This window comes from Geotrypetes seraphini, chromosome 7, assembly GCF_902459505.1.
Source record: "Geotrypetes seraphini chromosome 7, aGeoSer1.1, whole genome shotgun sequence".
Classification (NCBI taxonomy): Eukaryota; Metazoa; Chordata; class Amphibia; order Gymnophiona; family Dermophiidae; genus Geotrypetes; species Geotrypetes seraphini.
Genome location: NC_047090.1, coordinates 74,569,862 through 74,596,261, shown reverse-complemented (window position 1 = coordinate 74,596,261; position 26,400 = coordinate 74,569,862). Strand labels below are relative to the sequence as shown.

At 40.3% G+C, this 26,400-nt stretch overlaps 1 protein-coding gene across 5 annotated transcripts in view; it reads right to left on the bottom strand.

Moving 5' to 3' along the window:
* The window catches only part of RASSF8 (Ras association domain family member 8), a 251,963-nt gene that overhangs the window by 138,202 nt on the left and 87,361 nt on the right, over window positions 1-26,400 (bottom strand). The window contains exons 3-4 of one of the 5 annotated variants that reach the window (XM_033951668.1): window positions 19,747-19,927; window positions 17,137-17,324 (exon numbers count right to left, since the gene is read on the bottom strand). The exons of 2 other annotated variants lie outside the window; for them this stretch is intronic. The gene's annotated coding sequence lies outside the window, so the exon portion shown is untranslated. The remainder of the gene's footprint in view (window positions 1-17,136; window positions 17,325-19,746; window positions 19,928-26,400) is intronic. 2 more of the 5 variants (XM_033951669.1, XM_033951667.1) reach the window with 2 other exon arrangements.

Here is a 26,400-nt window from a genome sequence, read left to right as displayed (position 1 = left end):
CATTTCTCTTTAATCAAATTTTTATATTCTTTTAATTTTGTCTTCCAGGTTAATCTATGTTCCCGATTTTGATCACTGCCTTTCCAATTGTCTGAGTTCCCTTTTTAACAATATGAAGTCTAAATCATACTACCCATCCAGATTTCTGTGTCTCTTTCTTCTCAATTTAATAGGGACCATTTCATTTAAAATATGGGTACTAATATCAGACCAGGAATTCACATCGTCAATATCGCTATCTTGATTTGGAAGTGCATCAAAGCGAGACCAAAATTCAACCGGCTAGCTTGAAATTTCTTAATTCTTTTAACTTTTGATTGGGTGTTTATTTGCCAGTCAAATTCAAAATCCATAGTCGGTGGTCTGACCACAACGAGTCAGACCATTTAGCTTGCTTCCAGCAAATCTTAGGATTGACTGAAACTTGATCATACACTTCTCTTAAATCATGTTGAAACACTAGGAATCTCTGGAGTCACTCTTAAATGGTTCAACTCTTACTTCTCTGACAGACAATATCAAGTCCACTTTCAAAACTCTTCTTCAAAGCCATATTCCCAAGATTCAGGGGTACCACAAGGGCCCATTCTCTCGTCCATGTTATTTAACTTGTTTCTTGCACCACTGTTAACTGTTGCCCAATCTGTAGGATTCATAGTTTACGCCTACGCAGATGACATTCAATTAATCCACCCAATCCAGAATTACAACCATGCTGAAATCCTGACTATTAATCAAAAATTAAATCCTGTGTCTGACTGGCTCTGTCAAAATCTTCTTTCTCTTAATATACCAAAAACCAAATGTATGCTTTTTTCCCCAGGAACAATATGAAACCCTTGATTCCACAATATGTATCTCTTCAATACCAATTGAATTTGTACCAAACATTAAAATTCTAGGAGTGATCCTGGACAACACGCTATCTTTTAAATCAGCTGTGTGGTACAAAAATATTGCTTCAAACTAAAAATGATCAGATCTCTCAAATCACTACTTAATCCAAATTCAATCAATATTCTTATCCATTCTTTAGTAATTTCAACTTTAGATTACTGTAACTCACTTTACCAGGGCATCACTCAAAAAGAGATCAGGAGATTTACAAGTCATTCAGAACACTGCTGTAAAAATTATTTTTAACGCTAAAAAATTCGACCACGTAACACCATTCCTCAGAAAAGCTCACTGGCTACCCATTTCATATAGGATTACTTTTAAAATACTACTTCTTACTTTTAAAGTTCAATCTAATCACATTCCATCCTTTATAGATAGGATGTTAATCCATATGATCCATATAGGACACTGCACTCTTCCCAACAATATCTTTTAGCGGTCCCTTGAGTCCGCCAATTGTTCTATGATACAACACATAAAACAATTTTCTCTGTAACCTCTCCTACACTGTGGAATGCTTTACCTCTGACCTTGAGACAAGAAAAGAATCTCAATAATTTTAAATCTAATCTTAAAACATTTCTTTTCAGAGATGCTTTTGAGATTTATACTTAATTTTTTTTATTCACCACCTCAGACGCCAGGCCTTACATTAAAGATTCCCTTTTTTCCTTTTGGTTTTTACCTCCCCTTTCTTTTATTTTATGCAATGTATCCTCCCCATTTGCCCACATGTATCATGTCTGTGTCTGTATTGTAAGTATGAATCTGTTCCCTTTATTTTATATTTTAAACTTTTTAATACTTTATATAAATTGGAAACCGTTTTGACTATAAAAGCGGTATATCAAGATTCAAATAAACTTGAAACTTCTTAACAAACTGGCCACACAGACATCCCAGCAGAGCAATGGGCATCCTAAGGGGTACTGCAGCAAACTTCACATAAAGGGTTCCAGGTACACGTCTCACCATATTCCCCTTATATTGTTTGGTGAGCCTCCAAAACTCACCCTAAACCTACTGTACCCAACTGTATACCTCTCCAATAGTCCTTATGCCTGCAGGTGTCACTTACTATATAAAGTAGTCCAGTAGAGGCTTGGTGGGCTCACATTTTCTATCCTAAGTGTACTAGTTAGAGTTGTATATTGGCCTGGGTCCTTTTCTCTGGAATCCACTGCACCCACCACCAGGCTACTCCAGTGACCCGCTTGCTGCTCTAATAGGACTGGCCACACCATCTGAAGCTGTCATACAGGCAGTTGTCATCTGATCAGTTTGGCCACCTTTTTGTCACTTTTGTTATTCAAACATCCACATTTTGCCCTGGATGTTTTCTGCAATGTTCCATTATTATGCTGGCAAATACATGTGTATTTTATGGCATCCTTCTATATATTTTACAAAAAGGTTTTTATTTGTCAGGCTTTTATTTAAAATACAGAGGGGGGACTAAGCACGACCTGATCTGGACATCTCAATTCCCCTGGCCTACAACAATCTATGAAAATGGACTTCAAGTCATTTTGAAAAGAGCCTCTCACCCAGGCATTCATATCCTCTGTTTATACATCATCACTAGCCTCCTATCACATCCAGTTTAAAATCTGCTCTCTGGTTTAAAAGGCTTTATATTGAGACTGTCTCCCCTATTTGATCTCTCTCTTCTGATTCCATTTGCAACTCCTCACTTTCTATGTTCCTCTACTGGGAGATGCCTGTTTCGATAGGTCATTTAGAGCCCATCAGAAATAAAGTTTTTTTTATTTTTTGGGCCCTTTCCTCTAGAATTTGCTAACCCCAGGATTATAACTTGAGTCCTCCTTCCCTAAATTTAAAAATGTGCTAAAGACTCATTTATTTAATATGGCATGGAGTCGGAGTTTGAGTCTACTTGTCAGCCCATGCACAGTAATTACTCTTTCTTTCATCTATTCTGTTTTTCTATACTGCGAGTAATCAGGTTTGATAAGCATCCAAAGATCAAATGGCTTTTAATTAGGCCATTAGTCCTATGTAAACTGCCTGACAACTGGCCTATGGTATTGTAACTATATGCATAGCAAATGATTTCCATTTCTTACAACAAAGCAAAAGTTTAAGGAAACCGGTCAATCTGCCCCTGCAGTTTTCAGTTTTGGGCAATGGCAGAACATATTTGGATTAACCCAGCAATTGACATAAAGGATCTAGTTATCAGATAATCGTGACTCAACAAAAAGTTCTTTATAGTGGCTTTCAAAAAGATATTTGGGGAGAATGAAAGTATACCATGACCTTTCTGCTCTGCTTTGAATCTGCCCAAAATAGAGATTTTATCTCCTCCTAAAGACATCCACACAAATATATTTATGCTGATATGGCAAGAGGAAGCCTAGCTGTGACTTCTTTCACTGGTATTTTACAGTCTGTTACTTGGACAACCTGACCTGTCTGATAACTGCTCTCCCCAGTGTGAGCTTCACATATGTTTGAACTGTAGTTAAAGGGACCACTCTTTTGGGTATTATGATGTTATGGGACTAAAACAGTAGGTCTAACTGGAATTTTTATAATTATGCACTCTATTTGGCCTCTATCTAACCCCCCCCCCCCAATGTTTCTAGTTAACATAAACCAGGGGGTCCAACCTGCGGCCTGAGGGCTGCATGCGGCCCCGTGAAGTATTTTGTGCAGCCCCGGTCGGGCAGTGTTTTCTTCTGCTGTCCCTGGGTATTTACCGTCTTGCTGGCTCCCTCCTCTATCTTGCTGCAGCGTTTGCGCGCCCCCCAGAAAATTTTTTTTAGGCCAATGCAGCCCAGGGAAGCCAAAAGGTTGGACACCCCTGACATAAACATTGTGCAAAGTAAGGGCATGTAATGAAAGCCCAAGTATTTTCAAATATGCAGGCTAACCAAAATTGACCTCATTACCTTTAGGGAAGAAATTGTGCTCAAACTGTTTTCTTTTCCTTCCCCGGGAAAGCAATGGAGTCAGGCCATATTACCATCTTTTTTTTTTTTTTTAATTCTTTATTCATTTTCAAATTTACAATAAGTGTAACAATATATCCAAACAAATTAATAATAAATATAACACTTAATAATCATCAATGGTACAAATAATATGCTCTTATCTCCAACCCTTTCTTATCATATAATCAATACCTTATACAATATGTAATAATAAATTTACCCTCCCCTTCCCCCCCTCACAATCGAACTTGTAAATTTAAGGGGAAAAAAAATGTCATCTAATCGGTACAATACTTTGTAAATGGCTCCCACACATCCTGAAATTTCCTGGAAAAACCATGCTGTATTGCAATAAATCTTTCCATTTTATAAACATGACATAAGGAATTCCACCAGAAATTATAATTTAATCTACTCCAATTTTTCCAATTATATGTAATTTGTTGAATGACAACCCCAGTCATTATAAGTAATAATTTGTTATTATTTGTAGAAATCTGACTTTTTGCTCTCATTGCCATACCAAATAGCACAGTATCATATGATAATGCCACTGGGTTATCTAATAAACAATTAATTTGGTCCCAAATTGATTTCCAGAAATTCATAATAAATGGACAATAGAATAATAAATGATCTAAAGTCTCTTCTTCGAGATGACAGTGCCAACATTTATTAGACTTAGAGCTATCCAATTTTTGTAATCGAACAGGGGTCCATAATGCTCTATGTAACAGAAAAAAACAAGTTTGTCTCACAGATGCCGACACTGTACATCTCATCCTCCAAGTCCAAATTCATGGCCATTGAGACGCAGTAATTTGGTGCTTAATCTCAATACTCCAAATGTCTCTCAGACCAGTGTTTAGTTTCTTTTTAATAAATCCAGTCAGCAATTTATACCACTGGGCGACCTGGTGAACCAAGAAGTCCACCTGAAAGCATAAGAACTCCATACTAAAATGATTACTAAGGTTTTTCCATTCAGGGAACCCCGCCTGAATGGCTTGCTTCAGTTGCAACCATCTAAAACATTCTGATTTATTAAGACCATATTTATGTTGCAACTGTGAAAATTCAAAAATTTTACCATTAGAGATAACATCATTTAATAAATGTATTCTTGCTATCATCCAATGCTTCCAGGCGAGCCTTTCTCCGCCAATTTGAATCTTGGAGTTCAGCCATATAGATTGATTTGTAGATTTGTGAATTGGAATTATTGTTAAATTACTTACATAATGCAATGTTTTCCATGTATCAGCTAATATTCTGTTATCTTTACTGTAACTAGGCATTTTGATACTGAGCACATGACAAAGGAGCAAAGGAGACATGAGTTGCCATTCAAGCTACAACCAATCTGGGAGTTTTTCCATGAGCTCTGGGAGGACCCAATACATACCCTGGCGCAAAATATAGGCTTGATGATACCTATAAAAATTGGGAAAATTTACCCCTCCCTCTGAAATTGGCCTTTGTAAAGATACCAAGGCTACTCTGGGAGTTTTACCCAGCCAAATAAATTTTATAGAATACTATTTAATTGTTTATAAAAGGACCCTTGAAAATAAACCGGCAACATACCCATCTGATAACAAACCATAGGCAAGATCATCATTTTAATAGTTTGGACTCTCCCCCACCATGAAAGATGTAAAGGATTCTATTGCTCACACATTTCTGTGACTTACTGTAATAACGATTTTTCATTTATTTTTATTGTTTCTGCCATTGTATTTTTAATCCAAATACCTAAATATTTTATTCCATCTTCCCTCCATAGATAGGGAAATGAATCAAACAAACCTTTTGTACAATGGACATTGAGTGGAAGAATTTCTGTTTTACTCCAATTTATCTTGTAACCTGAAAATTTTCCAAATTTCTCAATCATTTCAAGTAAGCAAGGAATGGTTGTCTCAGGATTTCTCAAATAGAGCAATATATTATCTGCGTAAGCCGAGACCTTATATTCCCGATCTCTACGAGGAATACCCTGAATCTAATCTGCTTGCTGAATAGCTAGTAACAGGGGTTCCAATACAATATCAAAACGCAGAGGAGATAAAGGACAGCCTTGTCTAACCCCCCTCTACAACCTAAAGCCATCTGAGAAATTATTATTAGTATACAATTTAGCAACAGGGGAGCTATACAATTAACCATTTGTATAAATCCTGAACCAATACCAAACAATTCCAACGCTTGATATATGAAGGTCCATTCAACACGATCAAAGACCTTCTCTGCATCAAGTGATACAGAAAAAGCCGGATCATTTAAGGCTTTTGATAAATTCAACATATGCAAGGCAAGCCTAGTGTTATTAGAAGAATGTCTTTGAGCAACGAATCCAGTTTGGTGCATTCCAATAATAAAAGGGAGAGCTTTACCCAAACGTATTGCTAAAGTTTTACTAAAAGTTTTCCATCAACATTAATTAAAGAAATAGGTCTGTAATTTGAAACCAGAGTGGGATCTTTATTTGGCTTCGGCGAGACTATAGTTAATGATTCCGCCATGTACCTGTAATACAACCATTAGTTAGTTGATTCTGATATAAATTTAGTAAATATGGTAATAGAGTAATTTGGAATGATTTATAAAACTCTACAGTAAAAACATCTCCACCTGGAGCGGATCCAACTCTAAGGGACTTCAATGCTGCTTGCAATTCCTTAATTGATATTGGTTTTTCTAAACTTTCTTTTATATGCTCAGGAACTTTCGACCCCTTGATTAAATTTAAAAATTCCAATACATCTTTATCTAAATAAGGCTCAGAAGAATACAGATCTTTATAAAATTGTAAAAATTGTTTTAAAATAGAATCAATTTGTGTACAAGAATTTCCTTTTTCATCTTTTATCACCACTACATTTGTTTTTTGTTTTTTTTTGCTTTTAAATAATTTGCCAGTAATCTTCCCGCCTTATTTAATACAATGCTTGTTGAGAAAATAAATCTTTCCTTATCATTTTAGAAGAAATCTCATTATATTTCCCTTTAGCTTTCAAAAGATCTTGTATAGTAGAATATTCCCATTTATCCTTTAATTTTGATTCCAATATCTTAATTTCTTATATTATCTTCTGTCTTTTCACTCTTTCAGACTGCATTCAGATTCAGAAGGAATGTGAAAAAAAATTTTAGGAGCCAGATTATCGATTTGGCATCATTTAGCACTCCTTTTTAACAAACGTTGCAGATTTTTTTGCCACTAATCCCAGTATTTGGTTGTTGGGTTTTGGGTTTTTTTTTCCATTGGTCAGTTTCTTCCTGCTTTTTTAAACTTCCAGCTCATCGGGATAATGGTTTGGATTCGATGCTGTAATCTTCATTGGCAGCTCCTGTAGGCATTTTCCCCATATTTCATATTCTTTCTCAGCTTACTGCATGAACCCCAAGAACCTGATCAATAGTGATGGTAGAAGGTACTCAGTGTGTCAAATTTATTTTCAGTGCCTAAAGGTGCTCCCCTTTTCACAGGGAGTTCTTCCAAGAAGAACTATATTCAGTGGCGGAGGAGAAATGAACATCTGTGGCCGAGGATGGATATAGATTGTCAGATGTTATAGATCAAATGCATCTTTGAAAAGAAGACTTTAGATTTGATTTAAATCTTTCGAGGTTGGATTCTTCTCGAAGGTGATTATCTACTATAATAAAATGCTAAGCGCGCATGCGCACTCCTACCTGCGTGATCCTTGATCCATAGGTCCGTGGCTGGCAGGAGTATGCATGTGCGCTTAGCTGTGCCAGTGGCCGACAGAGAAATTGAAAAGCACTGGCCTCCCTGCTCTCCACCTCCTCAAGCCATTGAAGCGGTAGTCCTCCATCCAGGAAATACAGCCCTACCGGCCAAAGTTTATTTTTAAGTTAAAAGCTGCAGCGGCGGCTCCTCTCACAAGCTGCACCTGCGTCAGAGAAGGCTTCCGACACAGGCGGGGATGGTGAGAGGAGCCGCTGTGGCACCTTTAAACTTAAAAATAAACTCCGGCAAGGGACTAAGGGAGCTGGCCAGACCGCGGGAAGGGAAGGCGGGGGTAGGGGGAAATGATGCTGCTGATGCATAGGGATGTGGAGGGAAATACCACTGCTGCACAGAGAAGTGGAGGGGGAGAGAAATACTGCTGCTGCACAGGGAAGTGGGGTGGGGGAGGGAAATGCTGCTGCACAGAGAAATGGAGGGGGAGGGAATGCTGCTGCGGTTGCTGCACAGGGAAGTGGGGTGGGGGAAATGCTGCTGCTGCACAGGGAAATGGAGGGGGAGGGAATTCTGCTGTGGCTGCTTTATAGGGAAGTGGGGGGGAGTGAAATGCTGCTGCTGCATAGGGGGCAGGGAGAGAGACCGATAGAAAGAAAGACAGACAGACAGCGGGAGGGAGGGAGAAAGAAAGGAAGAAAGACACAGGGGCAGGGAGCGAGACAGAAAGAGACAGACAGACAAAGGGGGCCAGGGAGAGAGACAGACAGATAGAAAGACAGCGGGAGGGAGGGAGACAGAAAGAAAACAGACAGATATATATATTCTAGCACCCGTTAATGTAACGGGCTTAAACACTAGTATATATTTTATTATATTTGGATGTCCATCAGTTCGCTTTCAAAAGTGGCCATTTCTGTTCCTTCAACTCTGGACATCCAGCTAGAAATGTCCCAGTTGGACTTAGTTTTTTTTTCCAAAATGCCCCTCCACTCTTCTCTTAATCAAGGAGTGTGAGGCTCCAACCCTCAATACTGGAAATCAAAACTCAGTCCTTCTGCACAAACAGTGCATAGCAAGCCCAACATTCAAACTTTCAAAAGTGATCTGGAAGATTACACCTATCATATACATTCCTGTCCCTTACTTCACTCCTCAACCACACACCCTCTCACTCCTGACAGCTGGGTATTAGTCACCCATTGCCCAGCTCTCCTATTTTAACCTTCAGTCCTTTCTACAGTCATGAAACTTGCCAGTGAATCTTTAACAGATGTTATAGATATGTGTACTTCTTGGTCATCCAAGGGGATAACTATTTGTAATTTTTAACTGATTTCCCTTTTTCTCTGATGCTCAGATGGTTAGGAGACGTTACCATCTCCAGGACGCTCAGCATAACAGATTTGAAAAAAACTGGATGTGTTTTTTAACAACAATATACAGTATGCTGCTTTGTGAAATATTGTAAAAGCAAGGCCCCCAGCTTTCCACGACGCCACAGCAAACTCCAGTTCTGAACTCTGAATATTCTAATTCAGTGGTTTCCAACCTGTCCTAGAGGACCCCAAGTCAAGTAAGCTTTCAAGATATCTACAATGAATATGCATGAGATATATTTGCATGTACTACTTCTTCTGCATGCAATTTTATCAGAAGCATATTCTCTGCAAATGTCCTGAAAGCCCAATAGACAGATGTGATTAGACAGACATGTGTTATTCTTGGCAATCTAACTCAGTGTCTCGCAATCTTTCTCGAGCCGGGGCAGATTAAACCTAGTGGCCCCGGCTCGAGGCACTCGGAAGTGTGTGAAGTTGCTGTGATGACATCACGCGTGATGTCATCACATCAACATCTGTGAATGTTCAAAGACCCTTCAAACGGGCTCGGTGCAGGCAGTGGGGGGTACCTTCAAGGAAAAGGGCCAGCTGGAGAGAAGGAGAGGCACTGGCACGGGCTGATTCCCTACAGGACGTGCCTCTCTTTGTGAGAGGCACATCCTGTAGATAGTCAGCTTGTTTGGCGCCTCTCCTCCTCCCCAGTATGCCACGGCATACCTGAAATCTCAGGAGGCACACAGTTTGCGATACACTGATCAAACTGCTGTTGATGCAGTTAGATTTATCTGAAGCATTCGATTTGGTCAATCTTGATCTGCTTCTGGCTTTATTGCATGGGATGAGTGTAGGAGGAATGTATGGAAATAGATGGAAGGCTTTCTTAAGAGAAAATGTCTACGGGTTAGTTGGCAGGGAGCTTTTTCAAAACAGTAGCAGATGACTCATGGTGTCCCCCCAAAGTTCCCCCTCTCCCCTATTCTTTTTATTTTATATTTGAGAGACTGACAAATTCACAGGTCACACTCATGAATTTGTGACACCAGGCTGCCTATCTTCCCAATATGAGCTCGCTTTATTTCCTATAGTATCGCAGTTTTCAGCTTCTTAATAATAAAAGGAAAGATCTGCAAATGTACAATGAATAACATCACTGAACTAGGTTAGTTCTCTGGGGACATGAATTCAGCATCCTCTTCCGTTTATGTTTTATTAAAACTTGATATATCGCTTAGCTTTGACAGATCACAGTGGTTTCATTTTCATAGATGAAGCTTGATACTGGTATATTATTTAGATACTTCATTTGCAAATTCAAGTGCATACTTCACCACGGGTTTCTAACTAGCAACTTTCACAACAATAATACAGTCCCTTTCAACGCTTAATCCAAAGCACAACTTCAAACAGGCAACATACATTCCCCTAATCACAGCCATTCTGACCCTCCACAAAATAAACTACAGCCTAAGGGCTTTTTCTGCCAATTGCTGACTGTAGCTCTGAGCTTGTCTGTCTCTGCATATCACTCACCTTAGCCTCTTGATGTTAATCTATCAAGCGGTTTTTCCTTGGGTCCCTAGTCAGTAACTTTCCCAAGCAACATACAGCCCTGTGGTGCAACTTTAAGCCAGGGTGTATTTCTAAAAACAAAGAGGTTACCTAGCCCAGCTTATCCCCTAGCCCAGACTACTTTCAAAGGTATTTAAAGTACTATAATAATAACACCTTTATTCATATCTCGTCGTACCTTTTCAGTTCAAGACGGTGTACAATAATAGAGGAGTACATTGAGATTATAGTGAAAATTGGTATGCAGAGAGATTACAAGATTAGAGCAGAAGGGTGGCGTGTTGCATAGGTAATGGGATATGATAGGGGAGGTGTAAGAGATGGAGATAGTCGGGCTTTGGCGATTAAATAAATTTGTCAAATAAGTGGGATTTTAGTGCTTTTCTAAATGATTGGTAGTTGAATGCTTGCCAACTTGTGAGCTTTCCAAAACACTGACGGTTCCTTAATAAAATCTGCAACAACATTATAAAACAAGTTTCCACTTCACCAAAGCATTTTTTAAAAATCTTGCCACATCTCTTCTCTGTACGCAGTCTGGGCTTTTTGTTCCATTCACCAACAGAATCATAATAGATTACAGGTGTTTCGTTTCCTTTACCTGTATTCTGAACCCCTGATGCTCCCTTCCTACCTTCCCCAGGCTGCCTCTCTAGTATGATCTCACTTTGTGTCAGTTCAGGGCTTTCAAGGACTGCTTCCCCCTTAATTATCATGAGCTCACTTCTTCTCAGAGATCCAAGTTCTCTTGAGTGCCTTCTAGTACCAAACTCCTTTGAAAGCGGTGGCACACTGCCCCTGTGTGTCACACTGAATATAAAAATCTTTACCAGCAGTGGGATGAGTGCAAAGAAGGGGTTCTTAAACAATTATTTTGGAAAAAGCACATAAGAGACGGGAGATCCAACTCAAAAGACCTTAGAGCGGCTGAAAATGGGCCTCCTCCGTTGTTGTCTCCCCTGCACTATAGGGTCTACTCACATGAAATGTATGCCTCTGCTTAGCAGTTATTTAGGGGTTAATTCTATAAGTAGCTGCCTAGATTTAGGAAACAAGAACATGTGCAAATGTCGGTATTCAAGTCACATACATCCATATGTTGACACATTCACAAGTAAATGACCACATTCCAGATAGGAACTCTATGAGCCTTAAGAGCAGGGCAGAGCATTCAACGTGCTGGCCTGCGCTAAAAATCACTTTTGCGGTGTTGTAAAAGAGGGGAGGGGAATAGACCTAGAGTAAATGCTTGCACTTAGATTGTTAATGAACATACTCGTACTTCAGTATTTATAATAAATATATACCTACCCATGCTATGCCCAATTCCACTATTACATTTTGGCGTGTTTTTACAGATCAGTGCATATCTGGAATGTGGTCATTTTATGTGTGAATGTGTCAACATATGGGTGTACGTGATTTGAATACCGGCGTTTACCGGATGGTAGTCCACGGGACTGGTGGGGTTATTTAGGAGGGTGGCAGGGAAGTTCAAGGGTAGTTTTGGGGACTGGTGGGAGAAACTGACAGGTTAGTTTTGGGGGGTTGGGCATTTGTCAATGGGAATAAAATTTTTTTTGGGGGGGGTGGTAAGTGTTGTAGAGGATAGTTTTGGGGGGTAGGGCAATTGTGTGGATATATTTGAAGGTTGAGGCAGTTTGGGTAGGAAAAGATAAAATGAAAACAAAGTAGATAACTCTAGAAGAAAACCTGGGAAGTATAAAATTGTAGACACACAAATTTGAAAAGATATCTGAATATTTCAGAAACTGCAAAACATTCTAAAGGCTCATAAAAACATAAGAATAGCTTTACTGGTCCATCAAGCTGAGTAGCCCGTTCGCACAGTGGCTAATCTAGGTCACTAGTATCTGGCAAAAACCCAAAGAGTAGCTTTTCTAGCTGTGCTTTCTAAAGGCTCTTAAGATTTGTCTCTTATCAAGATGTCACAAAGCAGGGGTGGGCAACCATGGTCCTTGAAGACCACAAACCAGCTGGGCTTTCAAGCTTTTCACAATGAATATACATGAGACTGATCTGCATGCATTACTTCCATTGTATGTAATTAGAACACATATATATATGGTGTCAGGTCAAAAGCGCGCCGGGACAAAGGTGCGCCCAGACAATTGAGCGCAGCGCGCACCGCTGCGCCGCTCTAAATTACTGTTTTTAGCGCTCCGACGGGGGGGCGTGGGGGGAAACCCCCCACTTTACTTAATAGACATCGCGCCGCGTTGTGGGGGGTTGTAACCCCCCACATTTTACTGAAAACTTCACTTTTTCCCTGTTTTTAGGGAAAAAGTTAAGTTTACAGTAAAATGTGGAGGGTTACAACCCCCCAAACCCCCCATAACGCCGGCGCGATGTCTATTAAGTAAACTGGGGGGGTTCCCCAACAAAACCCCCCGTCGGAGCCCCTAAAAACTGTAATTTAGAGCGGCGCGGCGGAGCGCGCTGCGCTCAATTGTCGGCGCGCGCTTTTGTCTTTCGCGCCGTTGTCTATGAACCATATATATTCATTGTAGAAATCTTGAAAACCTGAAAGGATTGTGGCCCTTGAAGACCATGGCTGCCCAGCCCTGTTGTGAAATTTTACATTATGTGCTGTATCAGTCTACCAAGTTCTACTTATAAGCATAAGATTTGAGGGGCATTTTTGATGCAATGTCTAAATCCAAGTTTAAACATGTTGCGTAACACGCACAAAAAAATCCATTACCAAATATATCCATTTTCAAAACTGAAAAACATCTATTTTGTTTTTTACAAAAATGGATGTGTTGGTGCTCAGTGTGTCTATCTTTGTGAACCATTTTTTTAAAAACACATCCAAAACAAAAAAAAAAAACCACACAGTGCAAGTCATTGGGATGTAGGAGTGTCTAGCATTTATAGTAGACTGGCCACACAGACATCTTGGCACTGCAGTGAACTTTACATAAAAAGTCCCAGGTATATATCTCACCAAAGCCCCTTTATATTTTATGGTGAGCCCCCCCAAAACCCAATGTACCCAACTGTTCACCACACCAATAGCCCTTATACTTTGCAGGTAACAACTATGTAGGATTAGAATGGGGTTTGGAAGGCTCACAAATTCCACCGTAAGTGTAGTGCTTAGAGTGGAGTATGGGCCTAAGTCCCCATTAGAGAATGACACGGTGACAAAATTCATCACCATTCCCGTCCCCGCGGATAACCGCGGGAAATAATCCCATGTCATTTTCTAGTGTCTATTTCAACCTCAGTCCTTCTACACCAGCATTCTTCAGAGCAAAGCTTGTGGGTCAGTGGTTGTGGCCATTCATACTCTGATTCTTATGTGAGCCAAGGATAATGAAGCCATTGTGCTATCACTGATGTGATTAGGCACTGGTGGAATGAGGCATTATGATATCACAATATCTGCTCTGGGTACCAGAGACTGTCATTCTGTAGTGTCTGTTTCAACCTCAGTCCTTCTACACAAGCATTCTTCAAAGCAAAGCTTGTGGGTCAGTGGTTGTGGCCATTCATACTCTTATTCTTCCCTCTCTCTTTAAAGAATGACATGAAGATGGTTATCCGCGGGGACGGGAACGGTGATGAATTTTGTCACCATGTCATTCTCTAGTCCCCATCTCTATGGTTGACTACATCACCCACTAGGCTACTCCAGGAACCAGCTTGCTGCTTTATTAGGTCTGACCATAATATCTGATGCTGTCATACAGGTAGGCATGTACTGTTTCATTCACATCTTTGGGGGTCATTGATCACTGGGGGAGGGGGAAGTCATCTGATCAGTTTGGGCACCTTTTTTGGCACTTATTCATTGTTAGGGTCTAGCCCCAGACATCCAAACCATACCTTGGACATATTCTTAAATGTTCGATTATGGCAGAAAAATGTTCAAATCGTAAGCCCAAACCACGCTTCTAACACACACCCTCGCGATTTAGACAAACTGAGGTTTAACAGCATAGAACAGTGTTCTTCAACCACCGGTCCGTGGACCGGTGCCGGTCCACAGAAATTTCCTGCCGGTCCACAGGGCCAGCACGTGCATCAGGCCCAAGACAGTGTTCTTCAACCGCCGGTCCACAGTGCGATCGATGCGGCGTTATCTTTGAACCAGCTCCTTCTTCCTCACTGATTCAGTGCACAAAGCCACGGGCAGTGGCTCCTATGCGCATCCTGCGCCTGAACCGGAAGCCTTCTCTCTGACGTTGCAATGTCAGAGGGAAGGCTTCCAAATGAGGCACGGGACGCGCAAGGAGCCACTGCCTGCAGCTTTGTGCACTGCATCAGTGAGGAAGAGGGAGCCGGCCTTAAGATAACACCGGGGGCGGCATAAAATGGCCAGGCGGGAGCAGGCCAGAAGATAAGGAATAGCATGGATGGAGGGAGACAACAAAGGTAGGGGGGGAATGATTTTATTTTTGAATTTAGTGATTTTGAGAATTTACATGTGCTGTCGGTGTGCTTTGTGTAGTTTAATTTTGTGGTTAACCATTATGTGTTGTTAATAAGATTATATTGTGTATCTGTGAAAAATGAATGGAAAAAATAATGTTACAATTAGTACTATTATGGGGGCGGGGTCTGGGGTGGAGATTGGGTAGAGATGGGTGGGGTCTGACCCATGACTTAGCCCAGTGTTTTCAACTGCCGGTCCACGGACCAATGCCAGTCCACAGAATAATTCTTTTATTTCTGCCGGTCCATAGATGTAAAAAGGTTGAAAAACACTGGTCTAGAATACAGGTTTTGAAAATAGCGAATTGAAAGGGTTTGCTGAGAAAAAAAAATGTTCATGTGCCCCTTTAGGCTACTTTTTGGACGTTTGTCTTTTTTGAAAATGAGCCTCAATATGTTACAAATTCAGCTAACTGTGCAAAAGCCTTCAGTGTTTGGTAAATGCTCACTTCAGTCATATCTCAGTTCAAGATCCAGATAGACTAAACAGGCAGAGAAGGATAACAAATTATCTTTGAGACCAGTACTTTTCAGAGTGGAAATTTCATTGGAGCACAAAATGACTTCATGTTTTTGATTTAAGAATAAGTACGACACAGTGTAATAATAAACAGTTATTCAATAAGTAAACATAAGTCAGATAAAGAAGAAAATGTATAAATATGCATAAATTGTCCAGAAACTGAAAAACAGATGAATAATTCAGAGGCTAAGTCAATATTTGGGCAGATAACTGCAAAGCTCCAGACCAGACAGGCATACTAATGGTTTTATAAGAGTTATACATGGCTTTTATATAGGTCTATGTTACTTCAAACAAGGTCCTACACAAATGCTCTGATGCTCAATTAGCAAATTATTTGCAAAAGGGAAGTAGCATAGACCTATATAAAACCCATGCATAATCTTTCTGGCTTCCGGGTCAGCTGCGGGCCATGTGCAGGACCCGCAGGCCCGGATTTGAGAAGAGAAGTATGGCAGGGAGGAGGGAACTGGCTAGAGGAGGATGAGGAAGGAGGCAAGTGAGGAGGACAAGGGGCGCATTGGAACAGGAAGGGAAGGCTTCCAAGTCAGCTGCGGGCCACGTGCAAGAACCACGTCCGCGGCTTTGAGAAGTACAGTGGGAAGAAGAGAACTGGCCAGAGGAGGTAACACCCATGGGAGGGAGGCAAGTGAGAAGAAGGACAAGGGGCATGTTAGGACACAGAAGGGAGAAAGAGGGGCGCATTGGGACAGGAAGGGAGGTAGAGGGGCGCATTGGCATATGAAGGGAGAAGCAGGACTCCGGTTCGTATGTACGAGTTTGACTTCCTTAAACCGGGGACTGCCTATATTGAAGGACAACAACCACTAGCAGCAATGCAGTTGGAAGATTACAGCTCAGATTAGAGGGAACAGTCGCACTGGAAAGTAATGTATAATAGGGCACCTAGACAGGAAGTATTCATAGGTCAATATGTTGTTCCTATTTTTTTGGAGATAATGTGTGTCCAATACTCCATAAAAATTAGATCCACACATTTATATCTGCTTGGAGACATGTAATTTTGCAGACTAATGTGCAAGTAAGAACAGATGCATATCAAATATTCTATACTGTATGGCCCTTATTCTATAAAGTCCACCTAAAGTTAGGCACAGATATAGGTGTCAACTTTAATTGAGCAATAGGCTTAATTAATGGTACTCAACGTCCCACAATCAGCTTTAATTAGACAATTGAAAGTTAGGTGCCTAACTCAAAAAACTCAATTCTATAAAAAAATGTAGGGGCCCAGCCCAAAGCCCCTAAACTAAAAGTGGGTATAGTTAGGGATGGATCATGGGAATGTTTTTTGAGTTAGGCACCTCTTTGTGAGTCAGGTGTCATTAGGTTCTGATACTGGTGCCTAACTTTAGGCCTAGAAAACCCTGGCATAAATTGGGGACACCTAAATGTTAGGATGCTGAGCGCCAGCTTAGCCTACTTAGGCTATGCTAAGTGTGATTCTATAATGGGCACCTAAGTTTTATAGAATCTGTGCCTATATCAGTGCCCAACTTTAGGCAGACTTCATAGAATTTATTTATTGAAAAAAATTTTAAACCACTTAAAATCAAAGCGATGTACAAATAACATGCATATTATAAAGACAAACCAAATGTACATCGAACAAAATTAACATATCAATCTTTATCAAGCTGGAGTTCTTACCCATTGCAACGCCAGATTTATTCAGCGTTCAGTCTATACATATTACATAAATACATCAACAAACAGTTGAGTTTTCAATGATTTCCTGAAACACGTACTATCTTTAAACAGTACCCCTGATGCAGGCGTTCCTCAGATGCCGAAACACAGTGCTGTGTCACGTCCACAGCTTCTGCTTGCGTCATTTTCTGAAATAAACAAGTTGGTTTTACATCAGTTTTCTTCGGTGGAGTGCTCATAGTCCGTTCTCACTTCCTTCTGTACTGTTTTATACCCGTGGGTTCTCTGTCCTGTTGGACTTTTTTGGTGTTTACGATCTTTAAACAGTCTCATAACTCCAGGAAGTGAGTTCCAGAGCTGTACTCCCACTACTGAAAACATCAACGCTCTTATTTTCTTGTGATAGATCATTTGAGGGAGACTCACCATGTCCAACCCTGCTTTGCCCTTCTCTGCCCAAGTGTACCAGATTTGCAACCCTAAAAATCTGGTGACCTTATCATAAAATAGACCACTACTTTAGCTGCTAATTCTGAGCCATACCTTGACCCTTCCATTTCCTATAGAAGAGACTTAATCTCTAATGCAAATAGCATTCAACACAAATTAAATCCAATCAAATCTGACTTCTTTTGTTTATCTGAAGACAATACAAGGATATGCAGTTAGCTCAGAAAGATATCCAAATAAACCTCAGCTGCAAGAATAAAAACCATTTTAGTCCGCTTGAGACCCTCTCAGTGCCTATCTATCACAGGATAAATGCAAACAATTACTTCCTTTCTAAAACTGCACTGAACCTTGCCTTGAGCTAAGTTTGCATCTAATGCGACGGTGCCCAGTGCCAGCTAAACATAAAATAATGGTAACAGGACGAACATTACTATAATTAGGCAGAAATTCAAAGCTGACACATTCACCAAAATACCAGATCATTCATATTCTAGTCTGAACAGATTGAATTCTTCTTTGGAGAATAAAGTGCTGACAGAAACTAGCTGTAATGGTAGCAAGGATGTAAATATTTTGGAATACTTTACTGGAAGACTCGCATCACTGAGTTTTTTTTGGCTCAGATTTCAATACAGGGTGAACTTTAAACCCCGAAGAGCTGTTTAGGAGTGCCGTGCACTCTTTCTGTGTTCACAAGCATGGCAGCTGAATAAACTGTTAAGCAGGAGCGAGCTAATAGTTAGAGCAATCAAATGTGGTACAAATTCAGCTTGCCCCACCTTGTCGTCTTGGGCAAGTAAGTCACTATGGGGGCGATTCTATACAGGGAAAATCTTCATTTAGATCAAGGGTGTCCAACCTGCGGCCCCGTGAAGTATTTTGTGTGGCCCTGGTCGAGGGCGATGCAGTGTTTTCCTCTGCTGCCTCTGGGTGTTTACCGTCTTGCCGGCTCCCTCCTCTGTCTTGCTGCAGCGTTTGCGCATTTGTGCAGCCCCAGAAACATTTTTTTTTCAGCCAATGAGGCCCAGGGAAGCCAAAAGGTTGGACACCCCTGATTTAGATGCTCTGAAGCCATGCAGTGATGGCCAGATTCCATTGTAGAATACTAGTGTAACCTGGTATCAGCCCATTTATATTTATATTCCACTCAAAAAAAAAAAAAAAAAAATGGCTCAATGGAATCACACTGGCCTAAGAATATACAAATTCTCACAGCAATATCAAAATTTCCCCCTACATAATCAATAACATTACAAACATGTCAATACAAAATCTTATTCCATATATTTCTCAAATAAAAAGGTTTTCAGCTGCTTTCTAAATTATATACAACTTGTTTATACACATAATTGAAAGGGAAGTGAATTCAACAGCACTGAGCCAGTACAAATTATGAGTCTCTTATATCAAGCTTTTAATCTAAAAGATTTAGCAGAAGGTATCTTTCACCTTCTGATGTTAAACTTCTAGTTGGAACATACCATATCACCCTGTTCTTCATGTGCTTTGGGACCAACCATACAACATTTTGAACGTAAATAGAAGCACCTTAAAATTTATTCTTGCCCCTTACGGGTAACCAATAAGGTTTCATCCAATACAGAGATGCCCTCTCCTGATTTGGTCTACCAAAAATGATCTGTGCCGCTACCTTTTGTAATATTTGTAAGTGTGAAAGCAGATAATTTGGTAATTCGAGAACTCCATCACAGTAATCAAATCTTGTCAATATAAAAACTTGCAAATTGCCCAAGTGCTAGTATTCTATAAATCAGACATGCACGGGTCCTCAAGGGCCACAACCCAGTTGGGTTTTCAGAATTTCGACAATGAATATACATGAAATCTTTTTGCATACAATAGAGGGAGTGTACGTAACTAGATCTCTTGCATATTCACTGGGGACATCCTGAAAACCTGACTGAGTTGCAGTCCTCCAGGCCTGACTTTGAACACCCCTGCTATACATATACGCTTGCTTGAGGGTTTTTAAATGTGAGCACCATTGTTCCCTCTACACCAGTGGTCTCAAACTGGTGTAGATGATTTATTTTTATTTTTTTCTTTCTTCCTTTCCTTATTTATAAGATCTTCCTTACCATAACAATGGACCCGAGACCTTTCAGTGCGGTTCATAATACATGAATGAATCATCACCTCTAATCTCTGCTCGTAATTTTTCATTTGGCAATAATGGGACTGGAAGTTTCATGGCGACACCAGGAAGTACTTCTTCGCCGAAAGAGTGGATGACAATTGGAATGGGCTTCCAGTGGAGGTGATCGAGGCCAGCAGCGTGCCAGATTTTAAGCATAGATGGGATGCTTATGTCGGATCTCTAAGAGGGTAGAGTTAAGGGGATGGGTCATCAGAGTGTGATCTCTCAAAGGGTAACTAGGGGGGAGGGTCAATAGAGTGGGCAGACTTGATGGGCTTTGGCCCTTTTCTGCCATCACTTTTCTATGTTTCTATTTCTGCACAGAACGCTCCAAATAAAATACTGAAATGTAGCTATTTTTTATGAAAACTGATCGCTCAATTCTTATGGAAACTGGCATGCAAAAATGTGTTAACAATACAGAGCTACTTTATGCGTTTTGGCATCACAGCAGGTCAAGATTTATGAATTTAAATAAACTTGCATGCACAGTAGACTATGGATAAAAGATTACTATGAAGCTAGATCCAAAGAAATAATTTTTTTTCACAAACAAAAAATTTGTATTAAAAAAAAAAAAAACCCTCCCCCGAGGGGTTGATAATTCAAAGAGATTTAAACAGTTTGAAATGGCCCCCAACCATTTAAATGGTTTGTCCAGGGTTAACTGCAGATATACAGTGGCACTTTACAGGATAGTGTCACTGAATATAACAAGTTAATGCTTAATCCATAACTAGCTATTGTGTGGACAGTCTGAGGACAGAATCAGCACTTATGTGATTAAGTGCTGAAATTTAGGACTCAACCAAACAAGGTAACCACATAAAAAAAAAAAAAAAAAACACAGTCCTATCTTAACTAGTTAAATGCTGAATACCACACTTAACCAGATACATATTATATGGCCTTGTATGCCAGGATATTCAATGACAGTGCCCGGACATGGTCCAGCATTGAATATCGGGCGATAAAACCAGCAACAGCCAGCAAACCCTGGCCAGGTGAATATCGGGCCCTGAAATTTCAGCATTTTTAGACCTTTCTGGGCAATCTGAAAGTTTTTTTCAAGCGTACATCAGCCTCAACAAAAGCAAACACATCTGTGTAGTTCTGCTATAGACCTTGGGATGAATGTAGTGACTGTGGGACTCATTTTCAAAATAGAAAGAGGTCCAAAAAATGATTCCCTCACGCAAATTTCTGTGGAATAATAGAAAGCCCCGCATGACGCTTACTCAATTGTCTCTCCCTGTTGGGCGTGGGGGACTGGCACTACCGGACCTGCGGAGATACAACATAGCTTGCCTTCTCCGACACCTGGTAGACTGGATAAAGAACACTCAACATTATACTCCTGTCACCCTTGAGCAACTACCCACTTGTAGTATTATCTTCATGCGAAGTGCCCTCATCGGATTTTTCCTATTCAGAGTCATCCTTTGTTGCGATCCATGCGACAATGTTGGCAATTGTTGGCAGTGTTTGTTCAAGAGTATGCATCTGCTTTTTACCTCCACGGTTCTGCTGCCCCTCTGGGGTAACCGAGATCTGGATCCTGATGCCTCTAAATGGTATTTACAGCAATGGAGTGCTCAGGGACTTTGTTATGTGCGTGATGTGATGACGGAGAAGGGAGTGCCTCGTTCTTTTCAGGACTTGCAAGTGGCTGGTTTCCTGGAGGCCACTGACAGGATTTACTATTGTCACGTGTCTCAATACCTACTTTCTTTGGATGCTGCTACTTTGAATGAGGATATGGCGGATATGGTGAGCGAGACCCTGACTCTGTCCCACCTGACCAGGATTAGTTTGTCTTTTCATCAAATCGGTTTGGGGAGTTTTAGTACTCCTTGGAATTCTGAGGTCGTGGCAGCAGTGTGGAACCAGGATTTGTCTCTCTCTGAGCAAGTCACAGGGGCTGGCCTTCACCTGCTTATGAAACATCTACCTCGGCTGAGTTCTGCAGGAACAGCAGTTCAAGTTTCTTCTGCGGTTGTATGTATCTCCCTACCGGGCCTATGTTTCTGGATTTGCTCAATGTCCCAAGTGCCAGTCCACCCCGGCAGGTTTAATTCATATGTTTTGGTCTTCTGACCGACTTCAGACTTTTTGGTCCTTTGTTGCTCTGTATTTACAAACTATATTGAGTAAGCCAGGGGTATCAAAGTCCCTCCTTGAGAGCCGCAATCCAGTCGGGTTTTCAGGATCTCCCTAATGAATATGCATGAGATCTATTAGCATACAATGAAAGCAGTGCATGCAAATAGATCTCATGCATACTCATTGGGGAAATCCTGAAAACCTGACTGGATTGCGGCCCTCGAGGAGGAATTGACACCCCTGGAGTAAGCCGATCCCCCTGCGGGCAGATATTCTGCTTTTTTCCCAAGTTACTACATTGAGTTTGTCTAGAGGGAGTAATTTGCTGTTACACAAAGCATCATTATTGGTCAGAAAATATATCCTTGTACTGTGGTGCCAACCTGAGGTGCCTACGGTCACGATGTGGAGAAATGAACTGTTTACATTATTAAAATTTGAATATTTGGATATACTTAGGGGTGGCCCTGGTCTCTGGTATAAATTCAAGAAAATTTGGGCCCTGGTTTGGGAGGGTCTGTCCCATAGAGCTAGAAGTTCTCCTCTGAACGTTTGACACTGGAGTGCAGGGGTGGGGGGGCGGTGGTGGGGGTTTGGGACAGGTGGGTCTTCGTGAAGGATTAACACGGAGGGCCTTGCGTTGTCTACTGTTGAATTTAGTTTTGTTGTACTGTTTGGTGTGTGAGTTTGTTATATGAAAACTTTCAATAAAAAAGAAATTAAATAATGATTCCCTCATACCACTCAAAGAAGTTAAAGAAACAGTACATACCTTTATTTTATTTATTTATTTATTTGTTCACTAATTTTGCCCGTCCTCCCTAAAAAGCTCAGAACGGGTTACAAAGGTACATTCACAATATGGCCGAGATATGACATACATGACATAATTGACAATATAGACATGACAAAATATAAACATATTTCACTATGCAGCATCCGGGTGACACAGTTGAACTAGGTAGTGGAGGTGCTAGGTTTCTGGGTGCATGTCATTAAGGTGCTGGGTTTGTAAAGAGAAAGGTTTTCACGGCCTTCCTGAAGCTCCATAATCCATGTAGAGTGAATCGAGGCCCTTCCTACTTTGCATGCACGGATCGGATCAGGTGCGGATATGCTCGGGAGGAAGGTTAGTGAACTGGGTTGCAAAGGGACATGATCAGTGGGCTTAGTGAATCTAGCCCTAAGCCACTGGAAGTATTGCTCAGTGAAATCAAATGAAGCCGCAACCGTGTTCTTAAGTATGAGTCGTACTTAAGTTGGGCGTCTATAACTCGGGGACTGCCTGTGTATATATATATATATATATATATATATATATATATATATATATATATATATATATATATATATATATATATATATATCAGTTTATGTATATCACTTTATTTACTGTAAATATCATTGGTGTTTACAGTAAATATCAATGATATTTACAGTAAATAAAGTGATATACATAAACTGTTCTGTGCGGATCTCAAAAGGCGGTGTGGCAAGGGGAGGAGCAAAGGTGGGTCATGGACATTCCTAAAGAATACGCCCGAGTATAACAGCTACCACACAAGCAAGCCAACTGTTACCACAGTGAGTTTTAGTTTGTGTGCGCTAATTTATGTATTATCCCCCAAATTCTATAAATGGTACCCAAAGTTAATCATGCAGTCATGCGTACAGTTATAGAATAGGGTCGGTTGTGCATAACTAATTTGCACAAAATTGGCGATAAATACCAATAGATGGCATCAAAATGCTATAGTCTGGTTGATGACGGGAACATTGGGATCTACGCATATAACTCTGGGTCAAAACTGGCTGCTGCTGTCAGTGTTTAACAACAAAACAGAACTCCTGCCAGAAAGATGACGACATAACAACTAGGGATAGGGAAGGCAAAAACTGCCACATCCAACAGTTTATCCTTTTATACTTAAACAGTTTCTACATGGGCCTAAGAGATGTACTGTACAAACATATGGGGAATGGACCTGCATGGCTACTTTCACCAAGCAAAAAGTGGTACATAGGCTGGATGGGGGAGGGGGAGTTGAAGGGGGAAAGGAAAATTAAAGGGTGGAAGATAAAAGGGCAGGTAGGAGGGCTGGCATCTAAGAGTATTTTTTGCTACAATATGCTATCTACTCTATCGTATTCCTGCAGCTCTCTTCCCAACCATGAAAGTATGATTAGACATAATATAAAGAGTTGAGAAAATGTCTCATTTAAGTTACTGCTTATATTACTACTCAGTGACATGCAGTCAGGGCTTTCAGGGGATTCACCCCACCCCCTAATGGCCCTGACAGCACTGCTCTGAATTTAATTGGTTGAGCAGATAAGAGGCAGATGCTGCTTAGCCAATCAAATTCAGATCAGTATTGTCAGGGTCTTCAGGGAGTTTGGAGAATCCCCAGCCAAGGAGCCCTGCTTTTGGGAGGAGTTTTGTTTACTTTTTGTTTGATGCAGTTTGACTGTTTGAAAAGGCTGCCTACTGCATCAAGCAAAAAAGTGAACAACCCCCCCCCCCCAAAAAAAAAAAAAAATAAAAAACACACAAAAACCAGGACTATAGAGCTGGGGATTCACAGAATCCCCTGAAAGCCCTCACCGCACGCCAATGCTACTACTGTATCCATTTTGAAGAGGCTGACTTCCCCTGACCATAGGTTACTGTTAGATGAAAATTCTAATCATGGAAATGTATCCAAGTACGAGTGTAGCCATCACCCACAATAAAAAGTAAAATGTTTAAGGATAGTTAAACAGTAATGGATCAGGTGATTTGTTTAAATGTTATTGTACTGTCTTTTATAAGTTTTATGCCAAAAAAACATGTAAACCCACATAAAAGAAATATCTTTAAACAAAATAGTTTGAAACTGAGTCATTTTGCTAAAAGGGAACCAGTAGAAAGGAAATGAGGAGGGAGGGATACATTTTGGGAAGGTGGGGCAAGAATAACAGCAAGTGGGCAGCTCCGAGCTCCCCGGTGCGTGCCTGGGTTGTAGCTTTGAGTCTAATACATCAAGACAAATATAAGGGACCCCCCTTGGCACATCTCTTATGCATTATCATAAGGCTCACATTAGTTTTCAATCTTTCATACTATGAGAATATTATAAATGGGCCATTGTTCCTCATGGCATCTCTCCAGTTTTCCGCTGTTTCCATTACCTCCTAAATCATACTGCCTGCATGTCCCCCAAAGCACTGATGATAATTGACTGTCCTTAACGAAGTCGTGGTATGCAAGGAGAGCTTTTCCAGTCTAGATGACATTAAGTCATTCTAATCACTGCTAAGAGAGAAATCTGTTGGACTATCAAAGAATTTCTCAGGCTTCCCAACAGGTAACACAAGTTACCCATTTCAAGATTTTACATTTTCTTACACCAGGGATTCCCAAACCTGTCCTGGGGGAAACCCAGCCATTCAGGTTTTCCACAATGAATATTTATGAGATCAATTTGCACGCACTGCCTCCTTGTTATTCAAATCTATCTCATGTACAAAATATTCATTGTGGATATCCTGAAAACCTGACATGCTGGGAAGGTTTGGGAATCACTGTCTTACACCAATAAATGTACAAAACCTAGTGTCTTCCAGTGCAAAGCTGTCAAGTTACCCAATTCCAGAAGGAACAGATTTTAAACTTCCATCTCCGCTCTTTTAAACTCTTTGGCTCCATATGCTTGGAAATGTATTTGAAAAATTAAATAAAGAATTAAAACAAATAAACCCCAAACAAACTCTTTGCCTCCAATCTCAACTTTTACACTTTTCTCCACGCAAACTGAAAAATCCCTGGTACACATCCAGACTGTCCCTAATTAAAAAACAACTACGCTCTCTCGAAAGGAAATGTCTACATGATAAAACTAACAAATCGTAATAAATTCAAGGAACATGCTAACTACTACAAATTTGAAATAAATAAAAGTAAAAAGGAATATTACTCCAGGCAAATAATAAAAGCTAAAAACACTTCTGCTCTATATACAATCACGAAATCGTTAACATTAACAAAAAAGGAAGCAAATATGCTGGGAGAAATACCTTCTGCTCAGTCTATACTATAGCAACACACCTCATCAATAAAATTCAAAAAATTAGAGAAACTATTTTACAGAGAAATTCTAATACCACTCACAATCCTTTACCTGCTACTGATAGTAATATGTTAAAGAGCCTTCCATTCTCAGAATGCTCAAAATTATCTTTGCCTACCCTTCAAGACATTCATAGATGCCTGGACTCATTAAATACTAAGGGTACCAAGGCTGAAATAATTATCCTTTTCCTCTTGAGACTTTTTTTTGCTACTTTTGATCTAGCCTAGCCTCTAGATCACTGCCTCATGATTGGAAAAAATCCATCATCTAGCCAATAATCAAAGATCATAAAACCAGTGCTCAAGAGGTTTCTAATTACCGGCCTATAACTAATGTTCCTTTCTTATCTAAGCTTACCGAAAAAATGGTCTTTAAGCAAGTTACAGACTTTATTGAAAAGACTAACATGTTACACCCAAACCAAACAGGGTTCCGTCA